General features: G+C 41.5%; 1 protein-coding gene across 4 annotated transcripts in view; it reads right to left on the reverse strand.

Annotated features, from left to right (window-relative positions):
* POU2AF2 (POU class 2 homeobox associating factor 2) overlaps nt 1-26,043 on the reverse strand; it is a 483,397-nt gene that overhangs the window by 66,882 nt on the left and 390,472 nt on the right. For all 4 annotated transcript variants that reach the window (XM_053204129.1, XM_053204130.1, XM_053204128.1 and 1 more), the window contains one exon: nt 5,282-5,480. The gene's annotated coding sequence lies outside the window, so the exon portion shown is untranslated. The remainder of the gene's footprint in view (nt 1-5,281; nt 5,481-26,043) is intronic.

Below are 26,043 nucleotides of genomic sequence, written 5' to 3' on the forward strand. Positions count from 1 at the left end.
CACACTGGCCCCTCTTCTCCATCCTTGAAGTCGTTTCTTGCCATTTCTCAATGGTGGCTCCAAAAATTGTCTTTCACGTGTCCTCCATATATGTGGTCACTTTTGTTTTTATCCCTTTTCTCTGCTCCAGTTAGAGTTCTACTTCTCAAATGCAGACCTGAGGATGACTGTCCTGCTTAACGCTATTCCACGCCTCCTTACTGACAATCAGACAAAGGTTAAACCCCTGACCTGACCCATTAAGACCTCTCCACAACTCTGGCTCTTCCCTGCCATCCCTGCCACACAGGCTATGTGCCTCAGTCATACTGAAATTGCTGCTGCTCCCTGAACAGGCCCTTCTTGCACATGATATTGTGTCTTCAAATTTCCCTAAAAACTGTGTGGATTGAAATGTGACCCAAGATGACAGGCGGGGTCACGATCAGAATGGGCCCCTGAGGACGCCGGGGCAGTGAAAGGGAGGATAGTCTACAGCAGGATGTGTAACTTGGGCACAAACCTTGAACATGCTGACTTACTCCTTGTAGAAGTGGACGGAGTCTTTTCTAGGAAAGAGGGGGATCTCTAGGGTGATGAAGATGTAAAGTAGCTTGTGGGGGTCAGAAGCAGAGAAGATAGAGCTCTTGAGAAAAAAAGGTAGATAATCTGCAGCTGTGGGGTCTATACAAGGCAGAGGCCAGGTTATACGATCTTAAAAGTGAGAGCAGGTCTGAGATGATGACACCCTAGGGGCTAATAGATCCTTACAGCAGAGCTTACCACCAGAAAATCTTATGTTGAGTTCTGGGTTTAATGAGTCAGGATTTCACCAATAGACAGAACAGTGTCAACCCGAAATTGAGGGGTGTATCTGCCACTCAGGCAAAGAAGAAAGTATTTTCTGATAACTAAGGGGTATGACTAATAATAATAACACTTAGAATTTTTGAGTGTTTATTCAGTACTAAGCATGGTTCTTTTTTTCATTTTTTTTAATGTTTACTTATTTTTTTTTGAGACAGAAAAGGAAAGAGAGAGACAGAGTGCAAGTGGGGGAGAGACAGAGAGAGAGGGAGACACAGAATCCGAAGCAGGTTCCAGGATCCAAGCTGTCAGCACAGAGCCTGATGCGGGGCTCAAACTCGCAAACCACGAGATCATAACCTGAGGCAAAGTTGGCCTGTTAAGCAACTGAGCCACCCAGGTGCCCCAGCACTAAGCAAGGTTCTAAGAGTTTTATTCTACTCATTTCATCTTCACAAACTATGAAATAGGTACTGTTGGTAGCCCCTTTTCATAGATGAGAAGATCGAGGCACAGAAAAGTGAAAACAATTGCCTAAAGTCACAGCCCTATGTGATAGAGTCAGGATTAGAACCCAGAACTCTGTCCCAGAGCCTATTCTCTTAAGCATCTTGGACTAGGAGGCAGGAGTGAAACCAGGAGGAAGCATCTGGAGCAGAGAAAGAACCTATGAAGCGAGAGGATTTGTGACTGGTCATTTACCACTTTCACACATGCACATGTATGCAGACACACATACTCATGTACACACACACATGCACATATACATGTTCATGTACATACAGTACACACATATGCTCAAGTGCAAACACACATGCACACATGGCTCCCCATATTCACATACCTATGCACACACGCATGCTCATGTACACACACATATACACACATGCACGCTCATGGATGCGCGCACGTGCACACACACACACACACACACACACACACAGATGGTAAAGGGCATACTGGGATTTTGCCTTTGAAGAAACCCTCTCATTTCCAGTAACAGCATCCTGATGTTACCCCAGCAAGCCAAAATAGGAATGATGTGTCATCACAGTTCCTTTTATATTTTTGCTCATCTATAGATTTTTTTTTAGCTTAAAGCTTAATATAGATTAAAAATGAGAATTCTGAAATATGGTAATTCTTGTCATAGCTATTTACAGTACACTTTATTTAAATTTTTTTTATTTTAGAGAGAGAGAGAATACAGGCGTGGGTGAGGGGCAGAGGGAAAGAGAGAGAGAGAGTGACAGAGAGACGAAGACACAGAATCCTAAGCAGGCTCCACACTCAGGGCACAGCCCAGAGTGGGACTCAATACCACAACCCTGGGATTATGACCTGAGCTGAAATCAAGAGTCAGGTGCTTAACTGACTGAGCCACCCAGGTGCCCCTTATGGTACACTTTAAAACAGATTAAAAGATAGCTTTAAGATACAAAACTAATGGGAGAGTTTGGTAGATAGTTTGGTCTGATGATGTACAGAGTGATATGAAAGACAGTCCAGAGGCTCTTCAGCTCGAACTAGAGCACATTCCAATTTCTACCTACGGCACTGTGAGGTGATGTGGGACTCCCTACCTCATACTCTGCCAATAGCGATAGCTATGGAGATGTTGGGACGTCTGGGATCTGGCTTCTGATCTTGTCTGTGGCTACACCTTGTTTAAGAATGACACTTGGAGAGGTACTACCCTGTCTATGCCTCTGTGGGGAGCAGTTGTGTTAGTTGGGATTGTTTGATGCTGTGATGTTTCTGGTTCTCCCCAAATTTGTATGTTGACACCTGACCCCCACTATGATGGTATTGGGGGATGGGGCCTTTGGGAGGTGATTAGGTCATGAGGGTAGAGACCTCCTGAGTGGCATTAGTGGTCTTATAAGAGAGACTGCAGAGAGGTCTGTCAACTCCATGTGAGGACGCGGTGAGCTGGCGGCCATCTACGAACCAGGAGGTGGGCCCTTACCAGACACTGAATCTGACAGCACCTTGGTCTTCGACTTCCCAGTCTCCAGAACGGTGAGAGATAAGTGTTTATTGTTTAAGCCACTCAGTCTATAATATTCTTGTTGTAGCAGGCTGAACAGATGAAGACAGCTGCCAAGAATCAGAATGCCATGTGGATAAGCTTAAGCATGTGTGAACATCACTGAAAGGATACAGGGGTACCTCCCTGAAGCAAGGGTAGGAAGTGTAGCTGGCCTCCTCTTCCCTCCCCCTGCTCACGTCTCTGCCCCTCTCTCTGCCTACATCACTGTTCTCTATTTTTGCAAAATGGCTCTTTCTTCTTTGCACATGCAGGACCTGACTCTAGGTTTATATCCTTTAAGTTCGTGCTGGAGTCTGACCTGACTCTGAATTTCAGAACTGTGGAAGAGAATCTGATGCTTGCGTTAGGCGTCCACTCCTGGTTCAGTCAGCTGTGGCTGAGCATGGGGCTGACTGCCTGGCTCAGTAGGATCGTGGGTGCAGAGAAAGGGGTGGGAGGGATTAATTTAAACTGATTTAGAAATGATTAGAAAATGATTTAGACACCTATCATAGAGCAGAGAAAGGGGTTATTTTGTATAAGTTACTTGAATGCGCCAACTCTTAAGAGTAGGTTTGTATGAATGGGCTCATACTGACTTGAATGCCTGAATACTGAGGCACAGAATGTTAAAACACTTGCCAAAAGTCACAGTGCTACATGGAAGAGTCTGGATTCAAGTCCAGCACTAAGGCCGTCAAGCTCCAACAGCATGGGGCAAGAAAATGCCTCTCCTCTGTGTTGTATTTACCTGGGGACAGGATGGGCTCTTATGGATCCCATGGACCTGGAGTGTTGCAGAATTGGGTGTGATGGGTCTTCCCATCCCCATGAGGCACCTTTTCCCCCAGGGCCACGCATGCTGCTGGGACAGCTGGGTTCAGAAGGGTTCAAGAATCAGCCACCCTCTGCAACGACTCTCCTTGTGACCTGCCATGTTGCTGATCCTCTCTGCCTGCAAATTTTCTGTTTGATTCCTTCCTCTACAGTGCTAGTCCATCATGAATAGCCGAGCTGTGAATAGCTGAACCCAGTATTGGACACTGTATAGCTTTTATTAAAACGAGGCTCCTCGGGACACCTGGGTGGCTCAGTCGGTTAAGTGTCCAACTCTGTGTTTTGGCTCAAGTCACAATTTCACGGTCCATGGGAGCGAGCTCCGTGTTGGTCTCAGTGCTCACAGTGCAGAGCCTGCTTGGGATTCTCTCTCCCTCTCCCTCTCCCTCTCTCTCTGCCCCTTCCTCACTCATGTTGTCTCTGTCCCTCTCTAAATGAATGAAGGAATGAATGAATGAAAAATAAAACGAGTCTCCTAGTTTCCATGTAAACTAGTGATTGCACATAGATATGGGTGTGTGTGTGTGTGTGTGTGTGTGTGTGTGTGAGTGTCGCTTATCACTAACTCCACTCGATGGACTTGCATCTCGTCCAATGGGGACTCCAGATGCCCGCAACTTGCCAGATGTTGTCTCAGAGATGCGTGAGATCTCTAGCTTCCCTACGGGCTGTGCACAAATCTTTCACATACACCACAGGCCTGTACTGGTGGTTGATAGTGTACTAGTATCCTTTAGGCATGGAGTTCTTGGATTTGTGGACCCCTGAGGTGTGCTTAGGTGAGTACCAAGAATCTGTGATTGGCGGTCTCTAAATACTCATGCACTCGGAATATATTTGATCGCAGTATTGCTCAGAAAACAAAATTTTGATCAGAGGCCCATGATATTCCCAAGTGTTTGAACACAGAATGTTATTGTTGTCTCTCATTCATTCATTATAGTGATGGCTTTTATAAATAGATACAAGACACTGTCTATTTATTTTTAACTCGATCTACCTTAAAGATACAAATGGGACTGTGTGTAGGGGTCATCAGGATTTCTCCCTCTTGCTAATAGGCAAGGTGGTGCAGTAGACTCAACTTCTTACTCCTGATTAACTAATTGTATAATCATGGGTCATTTAATTTGTCTGGTCCCCTTTTTCCTTCATTACGACATGAGATTAGACTAGATTATCTTTAAATTCTTGAAGTACCGATATGACTCCTGACATTGTTTATTTTTGGGGGGAGGGGAATAAATAGTATATAAATAATGTCAGGGAAAGTTTTTAAAAAGATACATTAATTCTAATCTGTTTCTCAAAGTAGCTTTGACTCCATGGTCTACTTTCTAGAGCCTTCTTCAATGTAACGTAATCGATTCAACTAATGTGTTAATAGCATCTATTAAGAATACATTGGATACTAGTGGCTTTTTAACCATATGTAATATCTACTAGTAGAAAATTTTAGTTCTTTCTCTTTGTTCTTTTAGTGTTCCATATAATTGGTTAAGTCAAGGATCATAAAATAGATCTTCACAGTTCATTAGTAGACCCCAAAGCAATTTCAAACAGATTTTTTCTTTCTTCATACCTGTTTACTTTAGTATAAACACAGAAAGCACTTTATATTCCTACCTTAGAATTAGCAGCTGGAGGGGTGCGTGGGTGGCTCAGTCGGTTAACTGTCTCACTTCAGCTCAGGTCATGATCTTGCAGCTCGTGAGTTCGAGCCCCGCATTAGGCTCTGTGCTGCCAGCTCGGGCCCGGAGTCTGCTTCAGATTCGCGTCTCCTTCTTTCTCTGCCCCTCTCCTGCTCACACTCTGTCTCTCTCTCCTTCAAAATAAGTAAACATTAAAAACAATTAAAAACAAAGAACTAGCAGCTGGAGTTCCTACTATTCATGGATTAATACAAGTTGGATTTTTTAAAGGATTGCAAATTAAGGAGTTTGTCCCTTAGAGTTGAGAACGTACAAAACTTATTTCAAATTTATATAGTTGGTTGTTCCTGTTTTTTTTTTTTTAAATAAAATTTCTCTCTGAGGCTGACTTATTTGTGAAACCATTTGCACTTCTTCACTACTAAGCCCAGGGTGATGTGCTCCAAGGTAGGCAGTATGCTTCTTTCTTTAAGACCTAGGGAGGCTTGCTTAACAAGACAAGCCCACAGTGATTCAGTCTCTGTCCCAAGTGTCCTTGCGGACAGGACATCTAGGGTTGAAAGGGAGGTGTTGCTCTTGATCATGCCTAGGGCAGAGTGACTGTTCTCAGTCCCCACAGCTTGGAGACAATGTTTCCCAAACTTCCCTGATGGAAGAATAATGGAAGGTACTTGGAAGACAGATGGCTCCCAGGCCACCATCTTGGAGGTTCTGATGCCACAGAAAAGGGTTGGGTCCCAGGAATTTGTGTCATTAATGAGAACCTCAAGTAAATTTTTTTCATCAAGAAGTTCGGGAAAACACTTCACTTTGATGCACCTTCTTCCTTCCTTTTTTATTCCTATTAAATTTATCTAAAATCACAAAATTACCACATGATTATTGTGATCAGTGATGCTCTTACTTTCTGAATGCTTGCCTGAGTTGCTGCCCTTACATCCATCATTCATTTTATACACCATCGCCAGCTTATCCTTCTGGAAATTCAGTCCTCATCACTATTTTCCTGCTCAAAGAACATCACGGCTGCTCTGCTTCCCTGTAGAATTATATCCAGATTCCTCAGCCCGGAACTTAAGGAAGTCAATAAATTGGTCCTCACTGGTCTTTTCAAATTCTTTCTCATCCATTTCCTTCACACAGCCTGGGATTCAGCCATGTGTGGCCATTTGATTGTCCCCATACACATTCTTTAGTGTCCTAACTCTTTGCCTTCGTTTATGCTGTTCTCTCTGATTTTCTATATATGTCCATACCTTATCTATCTTTCAGGGGCCAGCTCAAAAGTTACCTCCTGTCTGAAGTGGGACCTCATTCTATCGGTCAGAGAATAAGAATTTCTTGACTGCGAATGGTATGTCAGGCATTGTGCTGAACTCTTCGTATGTATTGGCTCATTTAATTTTCAAAATAATCTGTGAGGGAAATTTCCCTCTTCTGGACCTACAGTACAGTAACTCATTTGTTGGATTCCATATTTGTGAATTAACCCACTCACTTTTATTCCTAACCCTATAACCAATACTCATGGCTCCTTCTGGTTCATTCTTGAATATGTACACAGTGGTGAAAAATTCAAATCACCTGACACACACCTTCCAGCTGAGGTCAAGCAAGGTGACACTCTGCCTTCTTGTTTCAGCTTTCATGCTGTAAACAGTGTCCTTTTCTCCATCTGTTTAGTGACATGCATTTTTTTTTTGCATTGTGTTTTTTTGTTAGCAAATTTGCTGTTTAAAATGGACCCAAAAGGGGCACCTGGGTGGCTCAGTTGGCTGAATGTTAACTCTTGATTTTGGCTCACGTCGTGATTTCATGGTTCATGAGATCAAGCCCCGTGTTAGGCTCTGGGCTGACAGTGTGGAGCCTGCTTGGGATTCTCTCTCTCTCTCTCTCTCTCTCTCTCTCTCTCTCCCTCTCTGCCCCTCACCCACTCTCTCTCTCTCCCCCGCAAAAAATATTTAAAAAAAAAGAGAAAATACATGCTAAGTATTATACAGGAAAGAGTTATTGTGGAAGAGAGGATCCCATTATCATTCTTCCAGCAACAGTTTTTGAGAGTCTGTTATGAGATGGTCAGAAGCGGTGGATAAGATTGCGTCCCTGCCCTTGGGTAGCTTGTAGTCCAGTGGGAAAAACAGACAAGCAGGTGGATGTCGTCACAGTGATTCAGAAAGGCACAAGGAAGCTGGTGATTCATTAAGTGATTGCATCTAAGTCACAGTCTAAGCATTCAATGATTGGATCTGCCATTTAAATTTCTTTTAATGTATGCTCTCGCCTTGAGTTAAGTCCTTGCCTCTGGGAAACTTGGATTCTCTATCTCTGTCTCTGTTTCTATGCCTAATTTCTATTTCTTTATCTTCCTGAAGACCTGTGATAGTTAATGTGTGGTTTTGGGGGAAAAAAAAAACCCACAAGACATTGGTTTACATTTTCTACTACCACTGACAAGAGAAACATAGGCTTTCTTAGGTCTGGAAGAGGAGAATTGTACAGGCTCTGCCCTGCAAAGCTGCCAGCTCATGAAATAAGAAGACAGCAGGGACAAGGGCAGAGCCCTTGAGGCTGTGGCTATGCTGCCAGAGAACCGGCCATGCAGAGCATCACAGATAGCAATGCTCAGATGCAAAATCCACATGCTCTGCTGTGCAGAATACGGAAGGTGCCCGCACGCCTGGGTGAGCAGCCACAAGGCTCTCGTTCCAGCAGGACTTGGCTTTTCTACACTGGCCCTAATAACTGTGGTTTGGATCAAGACTTTATGGTCAAATAACAAATGAATCACTTTCTTTCTCTTTCCTATTTTGGCAAGAATTGAAAATAATTAGTGATCTATTCAGCAATTCCAAATACCTCTGCTAGTCTGTTTGGTGTATTTGCTAGAATATATTTGCTAGAAGAACTCTGGCTGCTGTCCAATGAAGGCTGCTTTTCTAAGCCACTTCTTTTATCTTTTAAAGGAGGCAATTGCCCAGAAACATCAATTTTAGGGGATAAAGGGGAATGAGAATGAAAGGGAACCTGGGGTTGCTTTTAGGATTTTTCTTCTCAGCCTTCCCTCTTACGCGTTTTAGGCTTAGGCCTCCGACCTGCCTCCTAGACCTGCCAGATTCTTTGCTTCTGTGACCCTCCCCTTCTCCTTCGTATCTCCAGGCTGCTAGGCGGCCCCTCTGTGGCTACGCTAGTCCCTGTGGTCAGTTAAAAGACCACCAATTAGGTGTGCGCCCTACTCTACTGTTGTGGTGTATGCTTCAAAGTTGCAATATGATCTGGCCCCTGACCTGGAGGAATTTATTGTCCAGCAGGGAAAAGTCACATGAAGTGATTGTAATGCTTTGTGATGTGGAGTGGAATCTGTAAAGCAGCAGAGTGGGTGAACGCTTCATCCCACTTGGAGGAAAATCTCACGATGCCCACAGATGCCTCCTTCTCCTGGGCTTGGGATTGTCTCTGAGTAATCTCTTTCTCTCTCTTCTTGGTTGTCTCTAGGTTTGGCTCTTGGAAGGACCCTCCGCTTGTGCTCCATTTCTCTCTGTCCCTGTTGGCCTCGCTGAAGTACATTCCAAAGCCCTATGTCAAACTGATTCTTCCCTTTTGTAAAGCTGGCCCTTTTCTCCCATAGCTCTAAGCTAGGATTGGGCCCACTCCCACTTGGGACCTCATTTGTTGTAAATTTGTTTGCTTCCCATATATAATCTCATCTCCACAAAAGGATTATCAACTCCTGAGGCAAGACTATGGCAGTTACTCCCTTAATGTATCTTTCACAAAAACCAATGTAATTTTGAGGCCATAGAATCTGTTCCACGATAATTTTTGATCTTGTCAGTATGGCCCCAGCATTCACATGCTTATTCAGACCTATGGAATCTGATGAAAGCCAGTAATGCTGAGAGGGGTGGTCTGGGGAGATTTTTCAACCAGAAATCATTTTGTTTGTGTATTTCAAGCCTTATTATTTTTCATTTGACCCTGTAAAAATACCTCTTGAGTTTTAGAAAATAAACTAATTTCACACCCCCAGTGCTTTCCATACCGTGTCCACTTTGAGCAGACCTTCAGAACTAATGTGTAATGTGGTCTCCATTGTATACTGACACAGAAGAAATGGAATTACAACTTTCCCCAACCTTTGATATTCTAAGTCAGGATCTTGAAAGTTGGACGAAGGCTCTCAGAGTTCAAAATGTTGATCCATTTTGTCTGACTTTGGCCTCTGGGGAAAAGACATAGGATTCGCATAATCTTTCAAAAATATTTCCCTACGTTTGGTGCCTTCTGAGCTCAGGGGGTCTCATTATTCCCTTCAAGGGTTCTTGTGACCTGTCAATTATCTAAAAGCTTTTTTCTCTACCCTGCAGATCCTTACCTTTCTTCCATCCCTCTGTGTGTGTGAGCTGAACTCTGATTTTTCCCTAGTCATTAGCACCCCATAAAGATATGGACAGGTCATATTAAAATTAGAGCTATTTGATTTTTTTTTTCATGGTTGTAATGAAAGGTTTGGTGAAGAAAAGGAATAAAATTACTGCTTTCAATACCATGTTCCCTGTTGGTGATTCCAAAAGCATATGGATTGTACTTTTTTTTCACCCAGTAAGGAGAAAAAGCTTCTTTTGTATATAATCCTTAATTAACCCTTTTTTTCTGTGAATAGGGTCCCTTAATAAAATACAAGATGGTTCACTACCCACGTTTTATATATTTCTCTATTGTTGGAGTCCCTTCTCAACTCAACCATGGTGTTCTTTTTCTACTCTTCTCCTTAAGCCGATTCTCTTATGTGAAAACGTCCCAGGATCTCCTAAAATGGTATTTTCAAATGCATTTTCTCATCCTCCCCTGTTTTCACCTGGAGAGCAAGGCGTTCTTTTTGGAGCCAAACCCAATGCTTCACTGCTGTTCTAACGGCAATATCCTTCACTTCTTCCAGCAGTTATGTTAAGAGGATAAAATTGACTTTGTTACAGAGTAAGGAAGCATTTTCTAACACATTCCTGGGTATTCTCGTTCTGTAAAATGCTTCACAAATAAAGCTTCTGTGGCCATAGAAGTTTGGACACATGGCTTACATACTTATTCCATCCCCTTCTGAGCGATTTCCAATGCACATGTTGGAATACATTAAACATACTAATAAAACCTCTGAGAAATCCTGCCTTTGACAAACCTGTTTACTCTTGTCTCCTTGTCGTTTCCTGAACTATTCCATCACCAAGCCCCTTTCGTTCTTGAAACACATTTTATCATTTGGCAAGTCCAACTTTGGGAGATTCTGGGGAAGGAATTAGGGAATACAGCTTGCTCAGCCTGGATAAACTGCAGGAATGCGGCGGTGGATTCCTGTATCTGACCTTTCAGGTCCTATTTGCTTTATCAGTGAAATGCAAACTTCACGGGGGCAAGGGCTTTTTATCAGTTTTCATCATGTCACTGCTGCATCTTCAGTGTTAGAACAGGACCTGGCATGTCTTTGCACCCAGTGATCATTTGTTAACTGGGAGAATGCATGCATCTCTGGGTCACCATGGACGCCACGACTTTCTTAGCTCAGGCTCAGGGGTGACCTTACTTTCAGACCGAAACTGAACTTTTACCAGTTATCTGAATTGTTTAACCAGTGTTAACATTCAGAACGTCCTGAATTCTTCATCTTCAGCAGTGTGTGGCTCACATTTATCCTATTCATAGCTCCCCATCGTATTTTGACAAGTCTTTCTGTGTATTTGGGGAAATTCTTTTGTTATGAGTCTTGCCTCTGAATCTAGCAGTCACCATTCAAATTTCTAGGCTCTTCTCAGGAAGACGCATGACAAATATGACAGCAGAGTGTTGGGAGCAATGGGCTTTGTTACAGACCAAGCGGTGCAGCTGAGGTCAGCTTTGATGCAGAAATAGAAGCATTGGCGGGGCCTTCGATGAGGCAGTGTGGATTGGTCTGGGGTGGCTGTGGAAGGTCAGCAACTGCCTTACAGGCCAGTTCTGCAGGGCGGTCTGAGCCTTGTTCCCGGAAGCTCAGCCAAGAGCCCGGTTTTCCAGGACCCAGAATTTAATGCACTCCAATACGTTTAAATGTCCCTGCTAAACATGGTATCTACTCCATCATTCCACGAGTTTCAAATTCCCATTTCAGAAGGCTGTTTGTCTTCTTCTTTTAAAAATTTTTCATTTCTTAGTTTTTAATTTAAAAAATTTTAATTCCAGTGTCGTTAATATAGACTGTTAGGTTAGCTTCAGGTGTACAATATAGTGATTCAACAATTCTGCGCTCTCCTCGATGCTCATCATGGTACCTGTACTCTTAATCCCCCTCCCCTATTTCAACCATTCCCCCCACCGACCTCCTCTCTGGTAACTACTAGTTTCTTCTCTATAGTTCAGAGTCTGTTTTTTCATTTCTCTCTCTCTCTTTTTTTCCTTTGTTCTTTTGTTTTGTTTCTTAAACTCCAAATATGAGTGAAATCATATCATATTTGTCTTTCTCTGACTTATTTTGCTTAGCATTATGCTCTCTAGCTCCATCCATGTTGTTGCCATGGCAAGATTTAATGCGACTGCTAGGCCATAGGGTAGTTCTATATTTTTAATTTTTTGAGGAACCTCCATACTGTTTTGCACCAATTTGCTTCCCCACCAACAGTTGCACAAGGGTTCCTTTTTTCCACATCCTCACCACTTGTTTTTTCTTGAGTTTTTTCTTTTAGTCATTCTGACAGGTATGAGGTGATACCTCATTGTGGTTTTTTTTTTTTTTTTTTCATTTAAATTCAAGTTAGTTAACATATAGTACTGGTCAGGAGTAGAACCCAGTGATTCATCTCTTACATATGACACCCAGTGCTCATCCCAGCAAATGCCCTTCTCAATGCCCATCACCCATTTAGCCCATCCCCCCACTCACCTCTCCTCCAGCAACCCTGTTTGTTCTCTCTGTGATTAAGAATCTCTTATGATTTGTCTTCCTCTTTTTATCTTATTTTATGTTTCCTTCCCTTCCCTATGTTCATTTATTTTGTTTCTTAAATTCCACATATGAGTGAAATCATATTTGTCTTTCTCAGACTTACTTATTTTGCTTAGCATAATACATTCTAGTTCCATCCACATTGCTGCAAATGGCAAGATTTCATTCTTTTTGATTGCCAAGTAATATTCCATCATATATATATATATATATATATATATATATATATATATATATATACATATATATATATATACACACACACACCACATCTTCTTTTTCCATTCATCAGTCAATAGACATTTAGGCTTTTTCCATAATTTGGCTATTGTTGATATCATTGTGGTTTTGATTTGCATTTACTTGATGATGAGTGATGTTGAGCACCTTTTCATGTGTCTGTTGGCCATTTGTATGTCTTCTTAGAAGATGTTTTTCCTTATTGCTATAGATTTCTGTACTTTATAGCTGCCCATACCATTTTTCTTATTTCATTTCCCTCTTTTAATTAATTATATATACACACAAACATTCCTCCTTTGCCTCTTTGTCTTGCCTGTTTTTCTGGGTTTTGATCACACTGTGTATGTAACTCTCCCCTTCTGAAGGCTAACGTCTATGATTTGCTTTTTACAATGAATCTCGTAAATGACTTCTTTCTATGCCTCTCTTGTACTCCAGAGATTCTTCTTCACTGAAGTGGTCATGCTTAGGATCTATAGGATTCTGTTTCCCCTTAGGTGGAATCATCTAAGTTAAATTTTAATAATTTGGCTTAATATCACAATCATTTTATCTGCCAAACACAACTGGGAAGGGAATAGTGAGATAAGATTGAATTTGGTTGCTAGTAAGAAAGATACAAAGTAAAAGTAATTAAAATAGATCAGAGATGTGTTTTTCCCCTTAAAAGAGAAGTCTAGGGGCGCTTGGGTGGCTCAGTTGGTTTAGCGGCCGACTTTGGCTTAGGTCATGATCTCGTGGTTCATGAGTTCAAGCCCTGCATCCGGCTCTGTGCTGACAGCTCAGAGCCTGGAGCCTGCTTTAGATTCTGTGTCTCCCTCTCTCTCTGCTGCTCCCCCATTCGTGCTCTGTCTCTCAAAAATAAAGAAATGTTAAAAAAAAAGAGAGAAGTCTAGAAGTAGGGTAATAAGGTAATAAGTCTGAGGGCCCAGTGTCCTTATTTCTGCTCTACTGCCCTTAGTAAATGGCTCTCATCTTCAGGGGAACCTGATGCTCACAAGAGGGTTGAACAGCTACCGCTCTCCCATTCCGCCTCCCATATAAGTCAGTCCCCTTTCCAAGAAACCACATGCCATGACTTCCACCCGTATCTTATCATCCACTTCTATCTCTAAGAGATGCTTAGAAATTTAGTTTTATAGTTGGGCAAATTGCCACACCCAGTGATGTAGGTCTCTGCTTTCATTCAAAGGAAGAAGGGAATACATATTAGGAAAACAACTAACAGTCTCTGCTTTGAAGATTTTTTTTTTAAACTTTACTTTTTTTTGTTTTAAAAATTTTTACCATTGTTTTACAAAAGATGCTGTTGACTATAAATCCAATGGGAAGATGTTGTGAAGGTTTCTCACAAAACATATCTGTTATAGGAAACAATCATGGCTCAATTCTTTGCATTTGGAGGAGTGTCCAGAAATGTGTATGGTCTTGTGGGCCAGAAAGTGGGCACAGATTACCTGCATTTATAGTCACTGTGAGCAACGTTGTCCTCTAGGATATAAGCTGTGCTTACTTTGTTAGTATAACTTCTGATATGCACTTAAAAGACAGCCCAAGATGCAAAGCATGTTCCAAAGGAAGCATTTTAATAATGCTCCATCATAATTAATTCTTGAGATTATTCACAATTCAAGGCATTTTGAGCTTTTATAAAAGATTTACAACTTTGAACACAAAACAGAGTTAGCTTTCCCTGGGCTCATTATAAAAACCAAGTCATAGCCACGATCACAGAAAATAGTTTTGTTATTTCTTCTCGTTCCTGGGTAGATAATGGGAGGTTGGGTCGGGGTGGTCTCATTTGGAGCAGGATCTGCTCAAGAGAAAGACACACGATGCAGAGAAGAAATAGTCAATGCTGATGTTGCCTCCATAAGCTATGTTGGCAGGAGCTTTCTCTTACTATTTTTAAAGTGACAGGTTTAAAGCTCAAAACCAAAATCCAGCAATTCTTAACACTTCTGTTATATAATTACCCTTTTTTTAAAAAAAAGAAAAAAAAAACTCTACTCACTTGTAATCTACCAAAGTCAGCTTCAAATCATTCATAGTACCCAGATATCCAAGAGTCAGAGTATTAAGCCATCTTTTTTTGCCGGGTTATTTACTTGAACTCATAACAAAGAATTCAGACTTCTGCAAAATGCTGTGTAATTCTTGCCTTTTCTCCTCCTTCCTCCCACATAGTTTTTCCTTGTGACAAACAACTGGTTCTGCTCAGCCAGAGTGATACATCCATAACCCCCCCTGCTTTCCCTTCCTCTTGTGGCTTTCCGCTGTATAAAAGGAGGATGCAGTGGGGGTGCCTGGGTGGCTCAGTTGGCTAAGTGACTGACTCCTGCTCAGGTCATGATCTCATGGTTCATGAGTTCGAGCCCTGCCTCGGGCTCTGTGCTGACAGCTCGGAGACTGGAGCCTGCTTCGGATTCTGTGTCTCCCTTTCTCTCTGCACACCGCTCCCCACTCATGCTCTTTCAAAAATGAATAAACTTTAAAAAAATTTTTAAAAAGGAGGATGCAGTGATGACTGCTTTATGAACAACTGAGGAGAACTCTGGCTTTTACCAAAATGGGGAAAAGCATTTATCATCCGGGGGCAGGGCATGACTCTGTGACCCATTTTAGAGAAGTGGAAACACAGTAGCACCATACTGTGGGAGAATGCAAATTGCCAAGGAAACTGGTGATTATTAGCTGGATTAGTGCTGGGTGCACGGAGGTGCGCCTGAGCTTGAGTTGACACGGAGGAACCTGGATTCAGCACTGACCTGTCTTCCCAAAGCAGCCCTGCGACAGGACTGCCAACAGGAGCCCTTCCTCGGGTTTCACTCAGTCGGATGTCTCATCAGCCCAAGAATCCTGCACCTCTCGCAGGTATTCAAAGAACAGGCTGGGTGCCAGAGAAGCAAAACACGCTTCGGCACTGGTGAAGTTTCCACTGAAGCCCAAGCATGGCTCAGCTGCGGTGGAGAACCATGCGCGGCAGGGCTGAGAAGTCGCTTCTCCGTGGGGTTTGGAGGCATCCCAGCAAGGGAGGAGATGGAGTAACGGTGGGGCTGGGAGGCGGGCAGGGTGCCGCGCGTGCACCCAAGAGGCACACCAGGGCAGCGTTGGGCTCCCGGCCACACAGCAAAGGACAGAGCGGAAGATGTAGCTCCAACTCCGCGTCGGCATAAGCCAGGCTCATGACCGCTGACGCCATCCCTCACCCGTCTGAGAAAATCAGACTCTATGTGCTTTACGGATCTGCCTTGGCAAACTCTGGTCAAAGTTATTTCATCCTTGTATCATTTTTTTCTAACTTGCAAAGAAACAGATGCAATGAAAACACGAGCAAGAGGTGCTATCAAGCACTTTAAAAGGAGAGAAGCCATTCTCCAGACAGTTTAATGAGGAATGTAGAAGAGCAACCAAAGTTTCGTATAATGTGGTTGGTTTTTTTTTTTCCAGATTTTACTTGGAGTCAGGCATCTGATGCATACGTCAAGCTAGAGCAATGATGATTTTGTTTTGCATTAAAATTAATTTGTCTATTTATCCGAACTCTAAATTATACGGGGGGGGGGGGGGGGGGGAGGGACCGTGGAGCTTAAATCATCTTCCAGTTTTGAAGGGAAGTGTTCACTGTTCACTCATGAAGCCTTTTCAGCAAGGTACCCACAGGTTTTTCAACTCTTTTTTTATTTTTTTTAATTAATTAATTAATTTATTTTTGGGACAGAGAGAGACAGAGCATGAACGGGGGAGGGGCAGAGAGAGAGGGAGACACAGAATCGGAAACAGGCTCCAGGCTCTGAGCCATCAGCCCAGAGCCCGATGCAGGGTCGAACTCACAGACCGCGAGATCGTGACCTGGCTGAAGTCGGATGCTTAACCGACTGTGCCACCCAGGCGCCCCGCTTTTCAACTCTTGAAATGAAGTAAAGTGGCGGTTAAAGCAGAGTAGAAACTCTGAGCTTAAATTCTAGGACTGGCCTTTTGCTTTTTTTCTTCTAGACCTTAGATACTGACTTTGTGCAACGGGCAGCCTCGTGAGGGGGAAAACTAACTCGAGCAGACTGATGAAACATTTGGAGGGTCAAGATCCTTAAAACGTAAAGTATTTCAGAATGTGGAAGATCACGAAGAAATGTACGGCGTGGGACGGTAGATTACAACAGCTTGGGAGCTCTGATAAAACAAGGATGACACGGTCAAAACTATATTTTTCCTTTTCAGTGCACAGATTACAAAAGTTGGCTGAGAACAAGTATCTGCAGTTTCTTTTCCTAAAATCCTTTAGCTTCGCATTTTTCTGGGTAAGTCATTGCTATTCTTACAAACTTTTCATTTATATCTTGGCTTGCTTGGCACCTGCCTTTCTCAGTAACGTTGACATGATCTATTTTTCTCTCTCTGTGTGTGTTTTATGTGTACACATCCCCTTTTATATAGAAGTTTATATAGAGTAGTTACATGGAAGAGAGAGAAGCAAGAAAATCTTCATTTACAAATAGGAAATCACCCTGGAATCTGGAAAACTAAAGAGACAATTTTCTTTTCTTTTTTTTTTTTTTCAAAGTTTTTTATTTATTTTTGGGACAGAGAGAGACAGAGCATGAACGGGGGAGGGGCAGAGAGAGAGGGAGACACCAAATCGGAAACAGGCTCCAGGCTCTGAGCCATCAGCCCAGAGCCCGACGGGGGGCTCGAACTCACAGACCGCGAGATCGTGACCTGGCTGAAGTCGGACGCTTAACCGACTGCGCCACCCAGGTGCCCCTGGAAAACTAAAGAGACAATTTTAAAGGAGAAAGGGGGAATGTCTGGAACACAGTAGGCACTCAATAAATGGTTGTTGAATGGCAGAATAAAGGAAGCTCCTCCTTCATTACAAGATTGTTGGTATTCTATAGAGAATTACACAGGTGGGGAAAATGATGGCACACACGAACCCCGGCACACGCAGTGACCGCTTTTTCTCTGCCGTGTCATTCTTACAACCTCCTTAGGAAATGAGCCTGTCAGGGGTCATGGCTATCCCCGTGCGGATGCAACCTGGAGTCTGCAGAAACTTGCTTAGAACGGGTCGGCGGCAAGGCTGAGCCACCGCCCGAGTTAGATGGTCCTAAATTCTGTGCGTTTTGTCACTTTTGATTTCTGTCCTGTGTGTGTGTGTGTGTGTGTGTGTGTGTCTGTCTGTCTGCCTATGTGTACAGTGAAGCACCCTAGTTCTCAGCAACTGCTCCGACTACGGTCTGAATGTTCATATTCTCCCCAAATTCACATGTTGAAGATCTCATGCCCGAGCTGATGATGGCGGGAGGCGGGGGCTTTGGGAAGAGACCAGGCCATGGTCTCTACCCAGCACCAATAAGATTTGTGTCCTAATAGAAGAGGCTCAAGAGAGCTCCCTTGCCCTTCTGCCACGCGAGGACACAAGAAGTCTGTGACCGAGAAAAGGGACCCTCACCCAGCCGAGAGCCTGGACTCCCAGCCTTCAGGATCATGGGAAGAAATTTCTGCTGTTTCTGAGCCACCCGGCCTGTGGAATTGGGTATCTGGCCAGAGAGGGAGAGGACAGCTAGCCGGCACAAGCCAGGGCGCGTGCTGGTGTCACCCCAAGGTGATCGTTTCATTTACATTTGTTTGCATTTTCCAGCTCCATCTTCGCCCCTCACACCGTAATGTCTGTTCTGTGTCGACATTACCCGTTCTGGAAGAGTCACTGAAAAACACGCTCTTTGAAGGGAGAAAGGGGGCTGAGAGCAGCAAGACAATAAGGTTTACGGCAAAGCTGTGGGTCTGCTGCCTTTGTGCTGGAGAATTTTCTTAGGCTAAAACACCCATCCCCGGCATCTGTCCTCTCACACATGTGCACCACATTTCAGAAGGACACGAGTGAGCTTAATAATAACAAACATTCAGGCCTCCGCGTCTCCCCTCTGCTCAGCGACCGGCTCTCGATTCTTCATGTGGAAACGACCAGTCCAACAACCAGCAGGACAGAGAGGCGGCAAGGCGTTTCTTGGCAGAAGCAGCAGCTCAGAGAACTAAAACAAACTCCCACGCCAGGGCGATGTTGTTCCTGGACCTCGGAGAACACAGCTGAGATGAGGAGGTCTGAGTTTTACCAGGGAGAGCCTCTTTCTGAGCGTGACCTTTCCCTATGGCGTGCGACCTTTGGAGACAATGGAGCATCGGCTCCGTTTTTCAGATGGTGACTCCCCTTCCCCCTTCGTCCTCACACATTTGTGTAAGACTTAACATCTGCCGGGGTCTTACGCTCTTAACCTTTTCTTCGGTCCAGGAGTTGACCGCAGGGAGAAAACAGTACCATTTTCTGTTTCTGTGATGGATTGTGCCTGAGAACCGTTTGTGCTCTGGAGAGAACTCAGCGACGTGCCTGATTCTGCCTGCTGTCGTTCTCCGGCAACAAGGGCCCAGGCGCTCGCCGTCTTGGGAGCTCCTGCCTCTGCAGAGAAGGGCCGCAAAGAGCTGCTGCGTCCATTTTCAGGGACTCGGTACATACAGGGGTGGCCTGAGCTCTGGGGACCCACGTAAACAGGGGGATCTGGGCTTTCTTGTACCGGGGAGGAGGAAATGAGCCTGAAGAACCCCTCAGCCCTTGGCCCACTTAGTCTTCTCCTCAGGGAAGGGGCCAAAGGTACTTCCTGTCACCTACGCTCCTTTGCTTTCCTTCGTGGCATCTTGATTACGATGGATTGAACGAGACCCTGCACACGCTAATCTAACAAGGGCAACCATGAACACCAGATGAAAGAGATATCGTGACCTCTGAGGTAGCCAGGCTCCATCATGAATATTGATTGGGATCTTCTCTTAGGGAGGTGTTATTTTTTTTATTTATTTATTTATTTATTTATTTATTTATTTATTTATTTATTTATTTTTAAAATATGATTTATTGTCAAGTTAACTAACATACAGTGTATACAGTGTGCTCTTGGCTTCGGGGTTAGATTCCTGTGATTCATCGCTTACATACAACACCCAGTGCTCATCCCAGCAAGCACCCTCCTCAATGCCCATCACCCACTTTCCCCTCACCTACCCTGGCCCCCCCATCAACCCTCAGTTTGTTCTCTGTATTTAAGAGTCTCTTATGGTTTGCCTCCCTCTGTGTTTAGAACTACTTTTTTTTCCTTCCCTTCCCCCATGGTCTTCTGTTATGTTTCTCAAGTTCCACATATGAGTGAAAACATATATCTGTCTTTCTCTGACTGACTTATTTCACTTAGCATAATACCCTCCAGTTCCATCCACATTGTTGCAAATGGCAGGATTTCATTACTTCTCATTGCCAAGTAGTATTCCATTGTATATATAAACCACTTCTTCTTTATCTATTCATCAGTTGATGGAGATTTGAGCTCTGTCCATAATTTGGCTATTGTTGAAAGTGCTGCTATAAATTTTGGGGTACATGTGCCCCCATGAATCAGCACTCCTGTATCCTTTGCATAAATTCCTTTTAGGGAGTTTTCATGCCGCCCCCCCCCCCCCCCAACACACACACCAGTGAAACAGAGAGGGTAGGAGAGGAGCAAGAGGACATTGAAACTGAGTAAAAGACCGCAAAACCCCTGAAGCAGGGAAGGAGGCAGACTCTGACAAGATAAGCTAGTCACCAGAGCTGTCACAGTATTTTGAGCAGTGATGACCCATTGTTTCCTTTCTGGCTTGCATTTTTCTTTAAGAGCTATGTTGAGGTATTGTTCACATGCATTTAAAGTGTAAAATTCGATAGGCTTTGACACATGGATGCATCTGTGAAGTCACTATCACAGTCAAGATAATAAACATGTCCATTTCTTCTAGAAGTTTCCCCTTGCCCTTTTGGAATCCTTCCCTCCTGCCCTTCCCTGTCCTTTCTCTTTCCCTAGCCAAGTAGTCTGCTTTGTGCCAGTGCAAAGAAGTTTGCATTTTCCAGAATTTTATATTAGTGGGGCTATACCATGCATGGTCTTCTGATCTCTCATCTTCTATGCAGCATAATTTTGCCATTCATTCACATTGTTGTGTGTATCAATAGTCATTCCTTCTTCCTGTTGAGAAGTATACCATTGTATGAGTATGCCACAGCTTTGGTTTTTTAAGAAACCCATTCACTTGTCAGTGCACATTAGGCCATTCCCAATTCTCTGCTATGACAAACAAAACTGCTCTGAGCATTTGTATACAAGTCTTTGTATGAATATGTGTAAATTTTCATAAGCTTCTTTCTGTTTATATATCTCAATATCCCATGGGTCAAAGAAGAAATAAAAGGGTGAGTGTTATGAACCAAATAAAAATGAAACTGCAACCATTACAATTTGTGGGATGCTGATAAACTGTTATTTAGAGGAAAATTCATAGCACTAAACACCTACAAGAGAAACAAAGAAGTTTTCTAAAATTGTGACCTCAGTTTACACATTACAAAAGTAGGGGAGGAAAAGCAAATGAAATCCAAAATACAGAGAAGGTAGGAAATAATAAAGAGTAGAATGGGAATCAATGAAATTGAAAACAGAAAAACATAAAGAAAATCAAGAAAAGCAAATGTTAGTTCTTTGAAATTGATCAAATATAACTGATGAAATTCAAACAACACTGATTAGGAATAAAAAAGAGAAATTACAAATTACCAACATTGGGAATGAGAGAGGTTTCATCAGTAAGGATTCTACAGATATTAAAAAGATAATGAAGGAATATCATGAAAACTTTATGCCAATAAATTTGACAACTTGGATGAGAAGTACCAACTTCATGAAAGATACAAACTATCAAAGTTTATCCAAGAGCAAATAGGTAATCCCAACAGACTGTATCTATTAGAGAAATGAAATTTGATGCTCAAAATTGTCCTACACACACATACAAAATCCAGGCCCAAATGGCTTCACTGATGAATTATACCAAATATTTATATAATCAATAATAGCAATTCTCTATAAAATCTTCAAGAAATTGAAAAGGAGGAAATATGTCCCAATTCATTCTATGAGGCTAGCCTTACTCGGACATAATTTAAAACATTATAAGACAAAGTGTGAACATTACAAGAAAAGAAAACTACATAGTTGAAAAGTTTCATAACAAAATTTTGTTAAATTGAATCCAACAATATACATGAAAAACAATACATCATGACCAAGTGATGCTTATCACAAGGATGCCAAGTTAATAAAACCTCTGAAAATCAATCCATATAATTTGTCATAACAGACTGAAAAAAAAATTTAAAAAAGAAAAACTGATTCTCTTAATAGATGCAAAAAAAGTATTGGATAAAATTTTAACATTTATTCCTCATAAAACCTCTCAGCCACTTAGGACTAGATGAAAACTTTCTCAATTTGATCAAGGGCATCTGTAGTTAACATCATATTTAATGGTGAAATGTTGAGTGCTTTTCCTTTAAAATAAGGAACAAAACAAGGATGTCTGCTCTCACCAATTCTGTTCAACATTGCACTGAAGGTTCTAGACATGTAATACAGCAAACAAGAGATACAAGAGGCATGCCTTATAAAGGGAGAAAGAAGATTGTCTTTATTCATAGGTATATGATCATCTAGGTGGAAAAATCTTATGAAATCTACAGAAAAGGCATGAGAACTTGTAAGTGAATACATGATATAAGATCAATATGAAAATCAATTGTATTTCTTTATACGAAAATGAGCAATCAGAAACAGAAAAAAAAAACCCTTACTATTTACAATCATATCAAAATAGGAAATATTTAGAGGTAAATCTAGTAGAAAATGTGCAAGACTTATAACTGAAAACCACATAACGTTTCTGGGAGAAATGAAAAAACCTAAGGAAATGGAGAGATAGAGGTCACATTTATAAACTGGAAGACTCAATGTCATTAAGACGTCAAGTCTCCCCAAACTGATTTCTAGAAGACTCAATGTCATTAAGATGTCAAGTCTCCCCAAACTGATTTCTAGATTCAAACTATCCCAATCAAAATCCTTGCAGATTTTTTTTTGTAGACATTGATTTTAAAATTCCTTTTGAGGGGCGCCTGGGTGGTTCAGTCGGTTAAATGTTCCACTTAGGCTCAGGTCATGATCTCACGGTTCATAAGTTAGAGCCCTTCATCCGGCTCTGTGCTGGCAGTGCAGAGCCTGCTTGGGATTCTCTCTCTCCATCTCTCTGTGCCCCTCCCCCTGCTTGTGTTCTCTCTCTCTCTCTCTCTGTCTGTCAGATAAATAAATAAACTTAAAATTTTAAAAATTTAAAATTCCTTTTGAAATGCAATGGACCCAGAATAGACAAATAACTATGAAAGGACAAAGGGAAAGTTGGAAGACTTACAGTACTGACTTCAAGATTTATTATAAAGCTGCAGTATCTGAGATATTGTGGTAATAGCATAAAGATACCAATCTTCAATATGTGTGCACCTAATAACAGAGCTACAAAACAAATGAAGATAATGCTGATAAAACTCCGTGGAAAAATAGGCAAATCTACAACTGTATTTGGAGATTGCAACATTTCTTCAGTAACTGACAAAAAAAAGTAGAATCTCAGAAAGGATGTAAAAGAACAGAAGAATATAAATGAAGCATCTTGACCTAATTAACCTTTACAGAACACCATGTGCCAGAACTACAGAGTTCTCATTCTCAAATGCATATGGAACATTCATCGATATAGACCATATGTTGGGCCATACAATGAGCCTCAGTAAATTTTAAAAAGAAAGAAAGAAAGAAATCCTACATACTACAATAGAATTAAATTAGAAATTGATAACAGAGCTATCTAATTTATTAATAGCCCTCTAATTTACTTGGAAATTAAACAACACACTTCTAGATAACCTAAGAACAAAGGGAGAAACCGGAAAGAAAATCAGGAGATACTTCATACTACACATGAATGAAAACAGAAGATATAAAAAACTTGTGGGGTGCCTCTAAAGCCATGCATAAGGGAAGTTTATAGCTTTAATACTTACACCAGAGAAGAAGAAGAAATGATGAATTTTTCATTTTAAGAAGCTACGGAAAGAAGAGCAGATTCAACCAAAGCCAAAGAAATAATAAAGACCTAAGAGGTAATCAATTAAAATAGAAAATTTATTAGCAATAGAGAAAGCCAATAAAGCTAGAAGGTGGTTCTTTGAAAATTTCAGTAAAATTGATAAACATCAGGTAGATTTATCAGGAAAAAAAAGAGAATATGCAAATTACCAATATAAAGAATCAAGAAGTAAAAGTACTACACACATTCAAAATTCTAATGCCCAGAGACACCTGGGTGGCTCAGCTGGTTAGTGTCCAACTCTTGATTTTGGCTCAGGTCAATCTCCAGGCTGCGCTGATAGCCTAGAGCCTATTTGGGATTCTCTCTCTCTCTCTCTCTCTCTCTCTCTCTCTCTCTCTTCCTCTCCAGCTTGCACTCTTTGTCTCTTTTTCTATCTTTCTCTTTCAAAAACTAAGTAAATATTAAAAAAAATTTTAAGTCCTTTACCTATGGAAAGCCCAGTTGGTTACATTGGTGAATTCAATGAAACTTTTAAGGAAAAGTAACACCAATCCTAAACAATTTCTTTTTGAAAAATAGAAGAGGAGATAATATTTCCAAGTTTATTTTATGAGTCCAGAGTTACTTTGGTGCCAAAAGTAATGACATTATAAGAAAACTACAAACCAACCTCCATCATGAATATACATGTATAAACTTTATCAAGTTCCTAGCAAATTTAATTCTGTGACACATAAAAGGGATAATACATCACGGCCAACTGGTATTTATTTCATAAATATAAGATTGGTCCAAGATTTGAAAATCAGGATCAGTTAATGTAACTTACCACATTAAAAAAAGGGCAAAAATCACACAATCTCCATAGATCAAAAAGTATTTGTCAAAATTTAACACCCATTTATTTAAAAAAAATCAATAAATGTCTCAGCAGACTGCAAGTGAAAAGAAACTTTTTCAGTCTGATAAAGGGCATCTACAAAAAACCTATAGCTAATATCATAATTATAATGGCATAATTCTGCTAATGAAATCTGAAACACTTGCCCATAAGATTGGAAATAAAGCAGAGATGTCCACTCTCGCTATTTCTACTTGACATTGTATGAGAGGTCCTACCTCCAGTAGGAGGTAAAAGGCATAGAAGAAAAAGTAGAAGGTAAAGAAATAAAAGGCACATAGATTGAAAAAGGATGAAAAAAGCATCTTTGTTCATAGACAACATGTTGTATACATAGTCCTAAATAATCTACATAAAATCACTAGAACTAATAAGTGGGTTCAGTAAGGTGGTGGTATTCAAAGTCAATATACAAAAAGTAATTGCATTTCTACATGCTAGCAATAACTTCTGTAAAATGAACTTCAATATCATTTAGAAGAGCACGTAAAACCACAAAACACTTAGGATTAAAATTAACAAAAGATGTGTAAATTCTATATACTGAGGAAAAACAAAAATACGAAAATGTTGCTGAGAGAAAGGAATGAAGATCGAAATGAAATGAAGAATTATACCACGGTTATGGATTGAAAGATTCAATATAGCTGAGGTGATGGTGCTCCTCATGATTCCAGTCAAGACCCAGTAGGCTTAATGTGTGTGTGTAGACATTGGCATGTCATTGCTAAAATGCATTTAGAAATTCGAAGAATGTAGAATAGTTACAATAATCCTTAAAAAGAAGAGCTGTACTAGAAAGCTGCATTGTATAGACACAGTGTGCTGTCGGTATAAAGACAGACAGTGTAACATAATAAGAGTTCAGAAATAAAACTACACCTTACGCTAAGGAACCAAAGCAATTGAAGGAGAAAACAAAAGCCTTTTAACAAACAATGCTGGAATAAGTGGATATCCATATAGAGAGGTGACCTTGAACCTATACCTCACCCCATACACAAAAAATTAATTACAGATGGTTAATACATTTGAATGTGAGAGGGGATGAAAATCAGCCCTTGGAGGGTAAAATTTTCTTAGATATTACAATAGTTTGTTGTCCTCCAAAGAAAAGATACATAGTATATATGTGGTTATAACACATTTCATGTTTGGGAGGTTGGGGTGATTAGAAGTAGAGTATCTAAAGACTCCTATGGAAGTATTGTGGGTTGAACTGTGTCTCCCAAAACTTATACAGAAGCCATAACCCCTGGTACCTGTGAAAGTGATCTTATGTAGAAATAGGGTCTTTACAGATGTAATTAGGAAGCTTAGATGAGGTCATACTGGAGGAGGGGATGACTAGTGTCCTTATAAGAAGAGACGAGATATAGAGATAGGGGAGAAGGCCATGTGAAGATAGCACAGAGATTGGAGAGAAGTGTTACCAGCCAAGGAATGCCAGAGATTCCTGGCAAACCATCAGAAGCTAGCCAGAGGCAAGGAAGGATCCCCTCAACAGCTCTGTCAAAGAGAACAAGACTCCGCCAACCCCTTGATTGTAAACGTCTAGCCTCCACAACTGTGAGACAATGAATTTCTGTTGTGTGAAACCCCCAAGATTGCTACTGTGTTAAGGCAG

Source organism: Acinonyx jubatus, chromosome D1 (genome assembly GCF_027475565.1).
Source record: "Acinonyx jubatus isolate Ajub_Pintada_27869175 chromosome D1, VMU_Ajub_asm_v1.0, whole genome shotgun sequence".
NCBI classification, from domain to species: domain Eukaryota; kingdom Metazoa; phylum Chordata; class Mammalia; order Carnivora; family Felidae; genus Acinonyx; species Acinonyx jubatus.